The sequence below is a fragment of the Carlito syrichta genome, unplaced genomic scaffold, assembly GCF_000164805.1.
Source record: "Carlito syrichta isolate Samal-C Ts95f unplaced genomic scaffold, Tarsius_syrichta-2.0.1 Scaffold301775, whole genome shotgun sequence".
NCBI lineage: Eukaryota > Metazoa > Chordata > Mammalia > Primates > Tarsiidae > Carlito > Carlito syrichta.
The window spans coordinates 291,703-305,692 of record NW_007245871.1 but is presented as its reverse complement, the minus strand read 5'-3'; the positions used below and the strand labels follow the sequence as shown (position 1 = coordinate 305,692).

Genomic DNA, 13,990 nt, shown 5'->3' with positions numbered 1-13,990 from the left:
TAACTCCATCATAGCAAGGCACAGTGAATTATCATCATTTATCTATTTCCCACAAAAAAATGTTAAGCTTCTTAAAAATAGTCATAATTTTCAGTTTTATCTCCAGATAAAATACAGGCAATCTTCATTTTGCACATTTGTCTGGTAACTAAAATCAATGTGGCCATGTAAAGTAAGGTCCTGTTTCAAATACACATGAGTTTCAATTAACACAAAATTGTGCAAAATGAGGACTGCCTGAATATGGTACAGTGCTCAACTTCAATATATACCAAAAAAAATTGATGAAGGAATGGATGAGTTCTTCATAGTAGCATACCCACAGACTTGGAGTTCAACAGAATTTCCCAGAGAACTTTATTAAAAGTTAAGATAGAAGAAAAAAAGGACATTGTAAGTCAGGCCCTGAAACTACTCTGTAGCAAGACAGATAACTATTCTGAGTGAGGAAAATACTCCTTATCATGACTGAAGTGGTTGTTGCACAACTGAATAAATTTATCAAAACTCATAGAATGGCCACCTGAAAAGTGTGCATTTTACTGTATACTAATTATTCCACAATCAACATGACATTATAGATGAAGAGGAAATAAGTGTGAAAGAGAGCAAGAGAAAAAATGATCATGGGCAATTAAAAAAGTAAGACTATGTTGAAAATGTGTATTGTTCAGAAAAATACCAGTAACTGGAGTGCTGAGACAGGTATAATTTAAGAATGGATTAAGATAAATAAATATGTTCCAAAAGCAATTATTCTGCTTATTTTTCTAACATTTTCTTTTGAAATGACTGTGGATTCAGATGACATTGCAAAGAACAATGTACAGAGAAGTCCTTTGCACCCTTCACTCTACTTCCCCTAATGGTGGCATCTTACATACCTATAGCACAATATCAAAGTTAGGAAATTGACATGGATACAACCTATAGAGCTCACTCAGATTATATAATGTGTGTGTGTAGTTCTATGCAACTTTATCAAGAACAGCTTTGTGTAACCATCACCACTATCAAGATATAGATTGTTCTACTGCCACAAAGTTCTCTTATACTAACCCTTTATAGATGTATCTACCTCTCTCCCTCACTACTACTCATCTTTCTCCATCTCTATGATTTTATTATTTCAAGAATATTATGGAAATGTCATCATATAGTATGCAGCCATTTGAGATGGACTTTTCCAACCAGCATAATTCCATTAAAATTAACCCAAGTTTCTGCAAGTATCAATAGTTCATTTCTTTTCATTACTGAGTCATATTCCATGATTTGGACATGCCATAATTTGTTTATCCATTCACTCATTGAAGGACATTTAAGCTATCTCAAATTTTTGGTTACTATACATAAAGCTACTATTGACACTTACGTATGGTTCTAGCCATGAACATAATTATTTAATTTCTGTGGATAAATGCCCAAGCATGCATTTATTGGATATTATAATAAACGCATGTTTAATTTAAAAAGAAATAGTAAAACTGTGTATAAAACAATGATTAACAACATTGGACCAAAACAAAAATTATCTTAATTAACACTGGTCTTCAAAGTAATTCAGTGAAATCTTAAGTTAAATTTTATGTCATAATCTATCATCTACAAAATCTTTCACATTGGTCTGAGAGCTGTGCATTTCTTTATTCCATGCTGTTGTGAAAAGGACTAATTTGAAGTTAGTCATGCTATCTAATAACTCACAAATGTATAACCTAAAGGCTTGGTTTTAGTGAGATATATAGCAACATAATCTACAAACACCTCTGAATGTGATAGCATGAATCAGTGGTATCAAAAATTTAAAGTCTCCTCTATGCAAAGGTATTATCATTTGGAAAAGGACACTAACAAGATTACAGCATTTGTTAGCCAGTCACTGAATAATTTTCCATTGACTCTGTCCCTCCATATTATTCCATTAGTTCAACTTTAGATTTTAGTATTCATGTTTATATCTATTACTATGAAAGTCAAAACATAGCAACATAATACCATTTAATAAAATTTGAAATTTCATTTGATTACCAGCTAGGCAGCAGAAAAGTCTGCTTTAAAATGTACCAGTTGTTGCCAGGCTCGGTGGCTCAGCCTGTAATCCCAGCACTTTGGGAGGCCGAGGCAAGTGGATTGCCTGAGCCCACGGGTTCGAGACCCACCAGGGCAACTTGGTGAGACCTCAACTCACAAGAAATCAAAAATTAACTAGGCATGGTAGTGTGTGCCTGTAGTTCTGGCTACTTGGAGGGCTGAAACGGAAGGATTGCCAGAGCCCAGCAGGTCGAGGCTGCGGTGGCTGGGAGCATGCCACTGCATGCCAGCCTAGGCAACAGAGTGAGACTCCAACTCAAAAAAATAAAATGATATGAAATAAAATATACTAATTGTTATTATTCATCAAACAATTTTTCTCAATAACTTATCTTTACCAATTTAGAGAGAATGTTTGGCCAGAATCCCATGCACTGGCAATGTGACCCTGGGCAACCCCATCCAGTACAATAACTCAAAATGGGATCTAGAAGTCTGGATCACCAAGGCCCTTCTCCTGCAGCACTTCTGATAATATGACAATTGATTTCATATCATTCCACTTACAGAAAAGCCATTGGATAATTTCTACCATGAAATGTTTTATTGCCTATCAAATATTGGGACAAAAATATCTTCCATAAGTAAAGGAAGAAGAAGAATAGCTAACATGCCAAGGGGTTATTATGTACCAGACACCATGCTGAGTACTTTCCAGTGATTACTTCAACTAATCCTCATTAATTGCAGCCTAGAAGAAGGTATTATTATTAATCCCATATATAAGCAAGGAAATTGAGGCCCAGCTAGCAAGTCTTGAGATCAGATCCAAAGCCAGACCCTCTAATCTAGAACCCTTATTCTTAAATTCTTAAGCATATTGCTTATCCTATCACAACAAATGTTTCCCACATTAAAGACTAATGTTCATTATATTACAGAGTATCTTCAATTTACCCCTACTTAAGGAAAATAATATCGAATATGTTTCCTAAGTTAACATTCAAGTCAAATATATAACCTGAGGGGATGAAGCCAAACAAATAGTACAAGAGAACAATATCTTTTAAGGTGCAAAAGTTCAATTATCTTTGTTTATACAAAAGTTAGCCCACAGGCAGAATTATCCTAGAATACAATAAGCACAGCATAGCTATCCAACAATTACCCTTTATTTACTATTATAACTCTCTGAATCTGGAGATGCCATTTCAAGCCCTTTGGCCTTCTGCATAAAAGCAATAGCATCTAGATTGCATTTATTGCTAGATATATTTTAGGATAAAAGCATAAAGATATGCATGGGTAATTTCCCATCACGAACAGCCACATTGAGGAATGGTTATAAAATTTAAGTCCTCTATTTGTCTGAGGAAAAAGAGGTATCTTATTTTCCATTTTACCTTATCACTTTACCAATTAAATATTATAGATGGTGTTATAATATTTTCATCTTAATCTGCTATTCATTCAAGGCAATAATAAAAAAGCTTAAATAATAAGAAGAGCTCCACATTTTTAATAAACTACATTTCATAATTTAGAACAAATTATGTCATTAAATGTTTTTCAATTTGACAGTAATGCCAGTTACAGAAACTGAAAATATTTCTAATTAGATAAGGAGTGATACAATAAAAATATATTATTTAAATGATTGATAACTATTAATGTTATTTGGTAAAAATAAATTCATTTTGACTCATATAAAAATGACAAATATGTTCTTACTCTTATGACAACTGCCACCAAGACTTAATAAAATTGAGTCCCAAAAGTCTTAAGTTCATCACAGAACTTTATTTTGCTAACTGGGTTTTTGAATAATAAAAAAATTGCATTTTCAATTTTTATGTAATCACATAACTTTTATAATTAATTTCAAAATAAATTTCTTATATAAAAACTCATAATTTTGATTATATAACTTTATTCAATGTCATCTCAAAACATGCATTCCCTCTAACACGTTCAGAGCTTGTTATAAATTTCACTCAAGTTGATTTTATTTATTTGCATTACTCATTTCTTTATAATATTCTTCACTTTTAAATATGCTAAATATGGGCAATACATTTCATTCCATAGAATCAGGAGCTAGTCTGTCAAAGTTAACTGCATATCTAGCTGCATTTTATTATAGAAACAACATTTCTATCACTTCAAGGACCAGGAAGTAGAGAGATATTGGAAATTTCCTGGCTCTTCCAAGACCATTACTCTTCTACCTGTGTCAGAGATTAACTTCCCCTGGATAATCAAGCAATGTTTCTGTCAAGTCAATCAACATCCTTTTTTCATTGAGAACTTTGGGGAAATAGGTGTCATTCTAACTCTACTCACATATTCAAAAGTCCCCGTAGAAATCCATACTGCAGCCTGGGCCTCTTTAACCTACTACACGTCAGGCACCTTGCCCACAGACACAACCCTAGTGTAACTGACCACAGTGAGGCCCCCTTGGCTTCAGTACTTTTCCTTCTGTATCTAGGGCCCACTAATGATCAAAATATATCCAGAATCTGATCACGTCTTACCTTCTCCACTACCAACACCCAGGTCTAAGTCATCATGATATGATTTCTGGATTTTTATATCTTCCAACCTGGGTTTCATAGGTCTATCAGAGCCTCTCTGTAGGCTATGATAGACTAGATAATGTCTAGGTAGTTATTTTAAAATCAAACTTCACCCATGGTAAAAAACTTATGTTTCAGAATAAAAGACCTGCCCCGTTGCCTCTGTAATATCCTTTCCAATGACCTCCCATATTACCCACTGTGCTCCAGTCATACTAACAGCTTTGTTGCTATTCCTCTGACACCTGAGACCTTAGAACTAGTTCCTCTTCCTAGAATGAATTTCTCCCAGGTATCCACATGCCTAACTCCTTAACATTCTCTAAACCATTGCTGAAATATTACCTTGTCCCTGTCTATCCAAGTTAAAACTGCAGCCCTGCAGTATTACCATCCACATCACCCTACTCTATATATTTTTCCTAATTTGTTTTTCCTAGCATTTAAAACATCCTAACTTGTATTTCTATTATGATTGTTTATTTTTTTTCTTCTCTGGCTGAAATGCAAACCACTAAGACACACTGCCATGGAGAGTGGTCACCCAAGAAATTTAGTGCTCTGACAACAAGGTAGGAATACAAAATGCTGTTAGGTAGCAAATGCCATACAATAACCATGTTGAGATAAAAATTAGTATCTCATTATAGGCTGCTATGAGGTAATATTTAATGGTGAAAACAGTAACATGATTGGGTTTTTAAATAATTTCTTAAATATTTTTAACAGACATTATTTTGTCTTTCCTACAAAACTAATTAAAGTAACCATTAACCATCTTAGATAAAATTTTGTAGGGTACATTAAACTATAAGCTTTCAAAATACTGACAATTTTTTAAACTAATTACTTATATTGAATATTTAACAAGGGTAAGTCATGCTTCCTAAAACTAAATATGTTTGACACAAAAACAACTATTACAAAGGTCCCTAATAGAAGAGCTAGTAAGTAATGGAGGACATCAAGATATACATCAACAAAATGTGTTAACAGAGTTTATAATAGTAATAGTATAGCAATAATTTGTAACATAATTATTACTCAAATTTACTGTAATTTTGCTCTTTATGTAAAATATATTGAGATACATATTTTATTTCTTATAAAATTCCTGATTAACTTTACAGACTATTATTGCTTTTAGAAGCAAACATTCCTAAGATAAACTCTGTTTTAAAGGAAGCTGATATTTGTTAATTTCTTCTTATGGATTACTAATATTGCAGAAGTTAAAACTTGAAAATATAAAATGGAGTCAGTTTAATACTAAAAAGAGTATACACTTGTCTACACTTTAGTGAGGCTGATCACTACATTTTGTATATGCAATTCGGGAAATTCATTGTTCCTAACATAAATAATAGACAACAGGGTGATCAAAAGGTACTCAGTTTATACTCACCCTCAAAGTCATGTGATAGTCATTTCTAAGCTTATATAATAAATGTATGGAACTAGAAGATACGTTATCTCGCCACCTAGGGAGGAGAGCATCACACAAGACAGTGGGAGATCTTTGGCCCAAAGAGAACGATATGAGGATAGTAGCTTTGTGGATTGATAGTGAAGGGGAAAAAAAGACTTGCAGCCGGGCTTGGTGACTCATCCTGTAATCCCAGCGCTTTGGGAAGCCGAGGTGAATGGATTGCCTGAGTCCGCGGGTTCAAGACCCGCCTGGGCAACTTGGCGAGACTTCACCTCTACAATACAAAAAAAATCAAAAATTAGCCGGGTGTGGTAGCATGCACCTGTAGTTCCAGCTACGTGGAAGGCTGAGGCAGAAGGTTCACCGGAGCCCAGCAGGTCGAGGCTGTGGTGACCGGGAGCAGCCACTGCACTCCAGTCTGGGTGCCAGAGTAAGACTCCAACTCAGAAAAAAAAAAAGAAAAGACTTGCAAACATCAAAATCAACAATAAATTTGAAGTTATTTGTAATCTTTAAGTATAAAGATATTTTCTTACCACCAACTTTTAAAATTTATTTTACACATAGTTGGTGAGTGTATATGCATGCCTGCATGTGTTTGTGCAAGATGGAAACTAAGAAGTAATTTTTTTCATAGTGAATTAAAATGATAGGAAAGAGACAGATAATAGCAAATTTAAAAAGCAGGGGGAACAGAGACAAGAGTAAGCAAGTGACTGCAAGGCTTGGGATGTGCAGGAAACTTATGAGAAGCTTGGATTTCTATAGTTTAAAAAAAGTTTGGATTATTTTAATTAAAACTTTAAGACTTGGAAATCCTAAGTGATATCTGTACCTAGGACAAAAATTTTAAGTACAACATAATATATATCCTCTAAGCATACATGCACACTCACATGATGTATTCATAAAGGAAAATAAATAACACACAAAATAAAAACCTGCATGTGAAGAGACTTTCAGGCTCCCTGATAATCAGAGAACCACATATTTAGAAAACAAGATACCACATCATATCTATTAGTTCAGCAAAACTCTTGAAATTCTGACAATACTTATTGTTGGAAAGCATGTGAAACAATGACAATGCACAAAAACTACTAAGGGTAGTTTAAGTTCACTTAGCTACTTCAAAGAGCAAGTTTAGTAAATATCTAATAAAGTTAACAATGTGCACAGCAGGCCAGGCATGGTGGCTCAGCCTGTAAGCCCAGCAATTTGGGAGGCCGAGGAGGAGGATTGCCTGAGCCCAGGGGTTCCAGACCAGCCTGGGCAACTTGATGAGACCTCATCTCTGCAATAAATCACAAAAACTAGCCGGGCATGGTGGCGTGCGTCTGTAGTACCAGCTACTTGGAATGTGGAGTTGGAAGGATCGCCTAAGCCCAGCAGATCGAGGCTGTGGTGGCCATGAGTGTGCCACTGCACTCCAGCCTGGGCAACAAGAGAGAGACACCAACTCAAACAACAACAGCAGCAATGTGCACAGTCTATAAACCACGACTACACTTCTATGTATAAACCCAAGAGAAGCATGCACCCATGAAGACACAATCAAGATTGTTCACTGCAACATTTTAAGTATAAAAATAAGTTGAATAATACTGAGTGACCTCTCACAGAAACAAAGATCCGAGTATCACATGTTCTCACTCATATAATGGACCTTGAACATCCAATGTAATACTATAAGAAAATGACTGACAGTAGTGGGAAACTATGTGGGGGGAAGGAGATGGGATTAACGGTAGCAAATATCCGTCTGGGGATGGGGAAACACCTCTTATCAACAAGGGTACCTGAACGAAACGTATTTGTATACATAACCCTTAACTGTACCCCACAATATCATAATAAAAAATATTGATTATTAAAAAAAATAAGTTGGAATTCATTAAAACATTCATCAACAGGAGAACGGATAAATGTTGCATATCTATAAAAGGAATTGTATACATCAAATTAAATAGATAAATGAGATAAATAGACAGATATACAGATTAATCTCAAAAATATCACTAACTGTAATCTCCCAAATGACCTGCCCTTTACTCAACACATAGGTAGCTTTCAAGAATCATTCTATGATTCCCTATGCAAAAGTAAGACTAAACTAATATAAACACACCTGTAGTCCCAGTTACTTAGGAGGCTGAGCTGGGAGAGTCATTTGAGTCCAGGAGTTTAAGACTCTATATCCTCAAAATAAAAAATAAAAAAAATTAAACTAATAGAAACATAACAAAATTATAAAAATCTGATTAAATTTCAACTCATAAGGTTAGGCAATAAATGTGTAATTCTCACACTGGAAAAGATTTAACTGAAAACGCATTTAATATAAAATCAAGAAAGAATTGTTTAGCCTGCTATGAGCAATTTACTTGCTTGCTTATCGAGATTACCATAGCCATAGGTGATATTATCATAAATATCATCTGTCAGAATTAAAACAACTAAAAGTTTACTTCTTAGCATTTAAAAAATAAATCTGGGTATGTAAACCTGATCTTGGGTCTATGGTTAATATTTTTTCTACTATTGATAACATTTCATGCAAAGCAAGCTTTACTTCCAGCTGAAAAGTAATTTAAGCTCTTACACACTTTTATCTAGACTACAGGAAAATTACTCATTTTTCATAATCAATAGCAGCCTGCTGACACAGACTCAAAAGGAACAATTTCTAACATTTCAGAAATAAAGGACAGTTGGATAAAGACCAACTGCATCGATAGCTGCTGTGTGAGATAACACACTAAGCCATGCGCTGCCTAAAACTGAAGGCAGAAAAAAGTGCAATCACATTCAAAATGCCATTGATGGAAACACTGTAGTGTGCCCCCTCTAGCTTATAAAGTGGTAAACTAATAAACATGCATTAGGAGTCTGAAGGAGCCAATAAAAGAAAAATTAATTCAACACGTGGACTCTGGCAATCTAAGTACTTGATAATGCTGGCACCTAGTAGGTACCCAACAGATACATTAACTGCACCAACGGAGGAATCCAAGGAATAAAGCAAGAGGGAAGGAGGGATTCTCTCTTATTCAGAACCAACTTCTTGCTAAGGACCAACTCATTCATTCCTTTACTTATGCAGTTCATTTAATACATTTACTGAGTATCTGCTCTAAGTTATATATAGAGAGACAAACAAGTCTCCCCAACACTGCCTGCCTAGGTTACCTGTTCTCCTATCCTTGAGATTTTGATAAAGCAATTCTTAGTGTTAGAAATAGCACTACGCCTTTATCCTTCCAAGGAATAATATCATACTCAGTGATCTATCATAGAAACAAAGAACAGAGTACAATATGTTCTCACTCATAAGCAGACCTTGAACAATTATCATAATACTATAAGAAAAGGATTGGCAGTAGCGGGAAACTGCTGGGGCGGAGGTGGGGGGGGGACACCAGGGGAGAGGGGGTGGGATTGGCAATTGTGGGATTCTTCCAGCAGAGGAGCGAGGCACACCTCATCAATCAGGGTACCTGCATAATGAACATTTGTATATCTAACCCTGAATTGTACCCCACAGCTTTAAAATAAAAATTTTTTAAAAATATATTATCCACATCTATAAAGCATAGCTGAAGTGAACAAAATAAGATTAATGTACTCCATGCTTAATATTATAACTATTATAAATCTATTTATTCGGTCTTTTACTATATGCATATATTTATTTATACTTTAGTTTTACAATAGCTATACATTAGCTATACATTTTACAGTAGCTAGCATCTGTTAGCATAAGGGAAGAAAATCCATAAATTATATTCATGTTTATTCTCAATTCACCTGCTTTTTAAAATAAAATATTTAAGCATTTTCCTTTATTTCATTAAAAAATAAGAATACATTTTTATTAAATTCCTGAATCTAACATTTCACCAAAGAAGATAAGTCTGCCAACCTGTCAGGTACTTATAATCATGTAATAGAAATTTAACTAGCCAAGAGAATGAAATGATAAACAAAAATATTAAATCATTATTGCTCTACATATCACTTACCACTCAGACTTCTGGAGTCATGTTCATCCTTTATAACTATATATAAAACTAGAACATTTCCAAAATAAAAACGTAAAATCTATCATATGTTATAGATATATGTGAATATTTCTTCTTCATAGTAGAAGGTGAGAAAAATAGAAAAAGGTATATTTCTAAGGAAAGATACAAACTTTTAACCTTATATTTCCAATATTTAAACAAGATACAAGCTGCTAGTAGCATCCTCCAAAATAATTCTTCATTTTATTTTCGTAAGTGATGGTGAAATTTTTATATAGTATTAAGTTACAAAACTAAACTAAATTTCATTAACTTATTTGAATAGAGACTTAAAAACTGACAAATCTGAACGGTGGATAAGAGTTGCTTTCTTTAAGTAGATGACATATAATCTCCATCAATTTCACCTGTTACTTCATGAATCACACCATACTTTAATATACAAATAAAATATGTATTAAAATATTTCCTTTTTGTGGCTATTGTGAATGGGATTATGCTTTTTATTTGGTTCAGCGCTTACTTGTTGCTGGTGTATAAAAATGTAACTGTCTTTTGCACATTGATTTTGTACCCTGAAACTTTACTGAAGTCATTTATCAGTGCAAGGAGGTCTCTTGCCTGACTGCTTTAACTAGGACTTCCAGCACTATGTTGAATAAGAGGGGTGACAGTGAGCAGCCTTATCTTGTTCTCATCTTCTGGAGAAATGCTTCCAACTTCTGTCCATTAAGCAGTATGCTCGCTGTGGGGTTTTCATAGACAGCTCGTACTACTTTAAGAAATAGTTCTTCCATGCCAAGGTGTTCAACAGTTTTTATCACGAAAGGATGCTAGATTTTGTCAAAAGCTTCTTCTATGTCTAATGATATAATCATGTGGTTCTTGTTTTTGCATCTGTTAATGTACTGAATTATGTTTATGGTCTTGTGGATGTTGAGCTGGCCCTGCATCCTAGGAATGAAGCCTATTTAGTCATGGTGGATGATTCTTGAGATATGTTGTTGATCTGATTGCTAGAATCTTATTGAGAATTTTTTTTGCCTATGTTCATCAAGGAGATTGGCCTATAACTTTCTTTCCTTGTTGGGTCTTTGCCAGGTTTGGACATAAGTGTGATGTTAGCATCCATCTTTCCCAATTGGAGAGTTCCATCTTTCTCAATTTGCCGGAATACACTGGATAAGATTGTGTCAGCCTCTCCCTTGTATGTTTTGTAGAATTCAACTGGAAAACCATTTGGTCCAGGGCTTTTTTTTTTTTTGTGGGTAGCTTTCTTATGATGAAGTCGATTTCCTGTATTGTTATTGGTCTGTTTAGGGTTTAGTTTTCTTCTTGTTTCAACTGTGGAAGGTTGTGCGATGTCAGAAAGTTCTCCTTTTCCTTTAGATTTTCAAGTTTATTTCCATACAGGTGTGCATGGTAATCTCTGATAATCTTTTGAATTTCTCTGGGGTCAGTTGTAACTTCACTTTTTGTGTTTCTAATTACATTTATTTGGGTTTTTTCTCTCTTTTTCTTAGTCAGCCTGGCTAGGGGGTCCATCAATCTTATTTATCCTTTCAAAGAACCAGATTTTTGCCTTGTTGATTTTTTCTATGATATTTTTATATGCTATGCCCTGCAGTTGCAGCTTTATTTTGGTAATCTGGATTCTTCTTGGCATCTACCTAACCAGAGCAGTGAAAGACCTTTATAACAAGAACTATAAAACCCTGTATCAAAGAAGATACAAACAAATGGAAAAACATCCTGTGCTCATGGATTGAAAGAATAAATACTGTCAAGATGTCCATTCTACCCAAGGCAATCTACAGATTCAACACAATACCCATCAAATTACCAACATCATTCTTCTCATACCTGGAAAAGACAGTACAGAAATTCATATGGAAACAAAAAAGAGCAAGAATAGCAAAAAAAAATCCTCAGCAAAAGGAACGAAATGGGAGATATCACACTTCCAGACTTTAAATTTTACTATAAGGCTACAATTATCAAAACAGTCTGGTACTGCCATATAGACTAATGGTACAGGACAGAGATTCCAGAAGCAAAAACTCAATCTCTCAACTAACTCAACTTTGGCAAAGTCACCAGTAATAACTACTTGGGAGAGGAGAACTTATTCAGTAAATCGTGCTCGGAAAACTGCCTGACCACATGTAGAAGATTAAAACAAGACCCCTACCTATCACCATACACAAAAATCAACTCTAAATGGATCAAAGACCAAAACTTAAAATCTCAAACTATAAGAATCTTAGAAGAAGATGCAGGAAAACACTCTTCTGCACATTGGAGTAGGCAGCCAATTCTTGATCAAATCCCCAAAAGCATATGCCATAAAATACAAGACCTGCTTGACCTGCTGTGCTCTGACCTGCTGTGCTCCGATGATCCTTCCGCCTCAGCCTTCCCAGCAGCCGGAATTACAGGCATGCGCTACCGCCCGGCTGATTTTTTTATTTATTGTAGAGATGATACCCCCCCTCGCTGCCCAGGGGGGTCTCGAACCCGCGGGCTCAGGCAATCCACTCATCCCAGCCTCCCAAAGGCGCGGGATTACAGGCTGAGCCACCGAGCCCGGCATGTGCTCTATCTTAATCAATTGACACAATAAGTGAAAAGTCTGTTACAGTATCTTTGAAGACAGAAGACAATGTCCAAGTAACATCGAGTGCCAATGTATTAGTAACTCTTGGCACTTCATTTCTCCTGTAGCATTAATATTGCTCTCTGAAAAGGTAGGTTAGATTTGCCTTGATCATCTTCAGTCATGTATTCTTACCTAGATAGATGTAGTTTTAACATTAAAAGATGAGAAATCATAATGAAGCTTCCCTCTTTCAAAAGCTTTAGAGGGAGGATGAAGACAGGTAAGTTTATGGAAACAAACACAGTTAGATAAAAGGTATAAGTTCTACTGTTCAATATCAGAGTAGAATGACTATAGTTAACAACATGGAATGTATATTTCAAGTAGTGTGGCTGGGCACAGTAGCTCACGCCTGTAATTCCAGCACTTTGGGAGGTCAAGGTGGGAGAATCATTTGAGCCTAGGAGCTCCAGACCACTTTAGGCAACATAGGAAGACACTGTCTCTACTAAAAAAAAAAAAAAAAATCAGAAAAATCAACTGGCCTGGTGACACGCATCTGTAGTTCCAGTCACTCAGGAGGCTGAGGCAGAAGGATTGCCTGAGTCTAAGAGATATTGAGGCTGAGGTGAGCTGTTATTGTTTCACTGCACTCCACCAGCCTTGGTGATAGAGTGAGACTCTGACTCAAAAATAAATAAATAAATAAGAGAAAAAGAGCTAGAAAAGAGGATTTGAAAATGTTCCCAACATATACAAATGATAAATACTCCAAGTAATAATTACCTCAAATAAATTGACTTGATTAGACATTCTATGCAAACAAAATATCATTTGTACCCCATTAATATGTAAAATAATATGTATCAGTAAAAGAATCTTTAATGATTCTCTCAAACTCAAGTTGATGTTTTTTCTTCAGTGTGAGTCCTGATCACCTTTTCAAGCATATGACCAGTAACTGCAAACTCCTTGTTCTGCTCAATTTATCTATTACTGCCTGTTTACCTCTAAAATATATATTCCATATTGTACACATCATCATCTTCATGAGTAATAGTCACCATATAACTTTCTGTGGGGTGTTAAATCTTTCTAATTAGCCAGTTCAAATCACAAATCTTTGTTGAAAAGGCATGTCAATAAATTCTCCTCTAACAACTTTACATGGATACATCCCATAACAGAAGTAAAGTTGTTTTCTAAGTCAACTAAAAAAGTTGCTAAATTAATAACACCTTAAAATCTGACATTTCATGGTTTCTACAAAAATCAACATAAACTACATTTTAACTCAACTTAAATTTTATCCTGATTTATTGTA

General features: G+C 35.0%; 1 pseudogene; it reads right to left on the bottom strand.

Moving 5' to 3' along the window:
* Nucleotides 1-13,990, bottom strand: part of LOC103257500 — a 193,988-nt pseudogene that overhangs the window by 122,515 nt on the left and 57,483 nt on the right.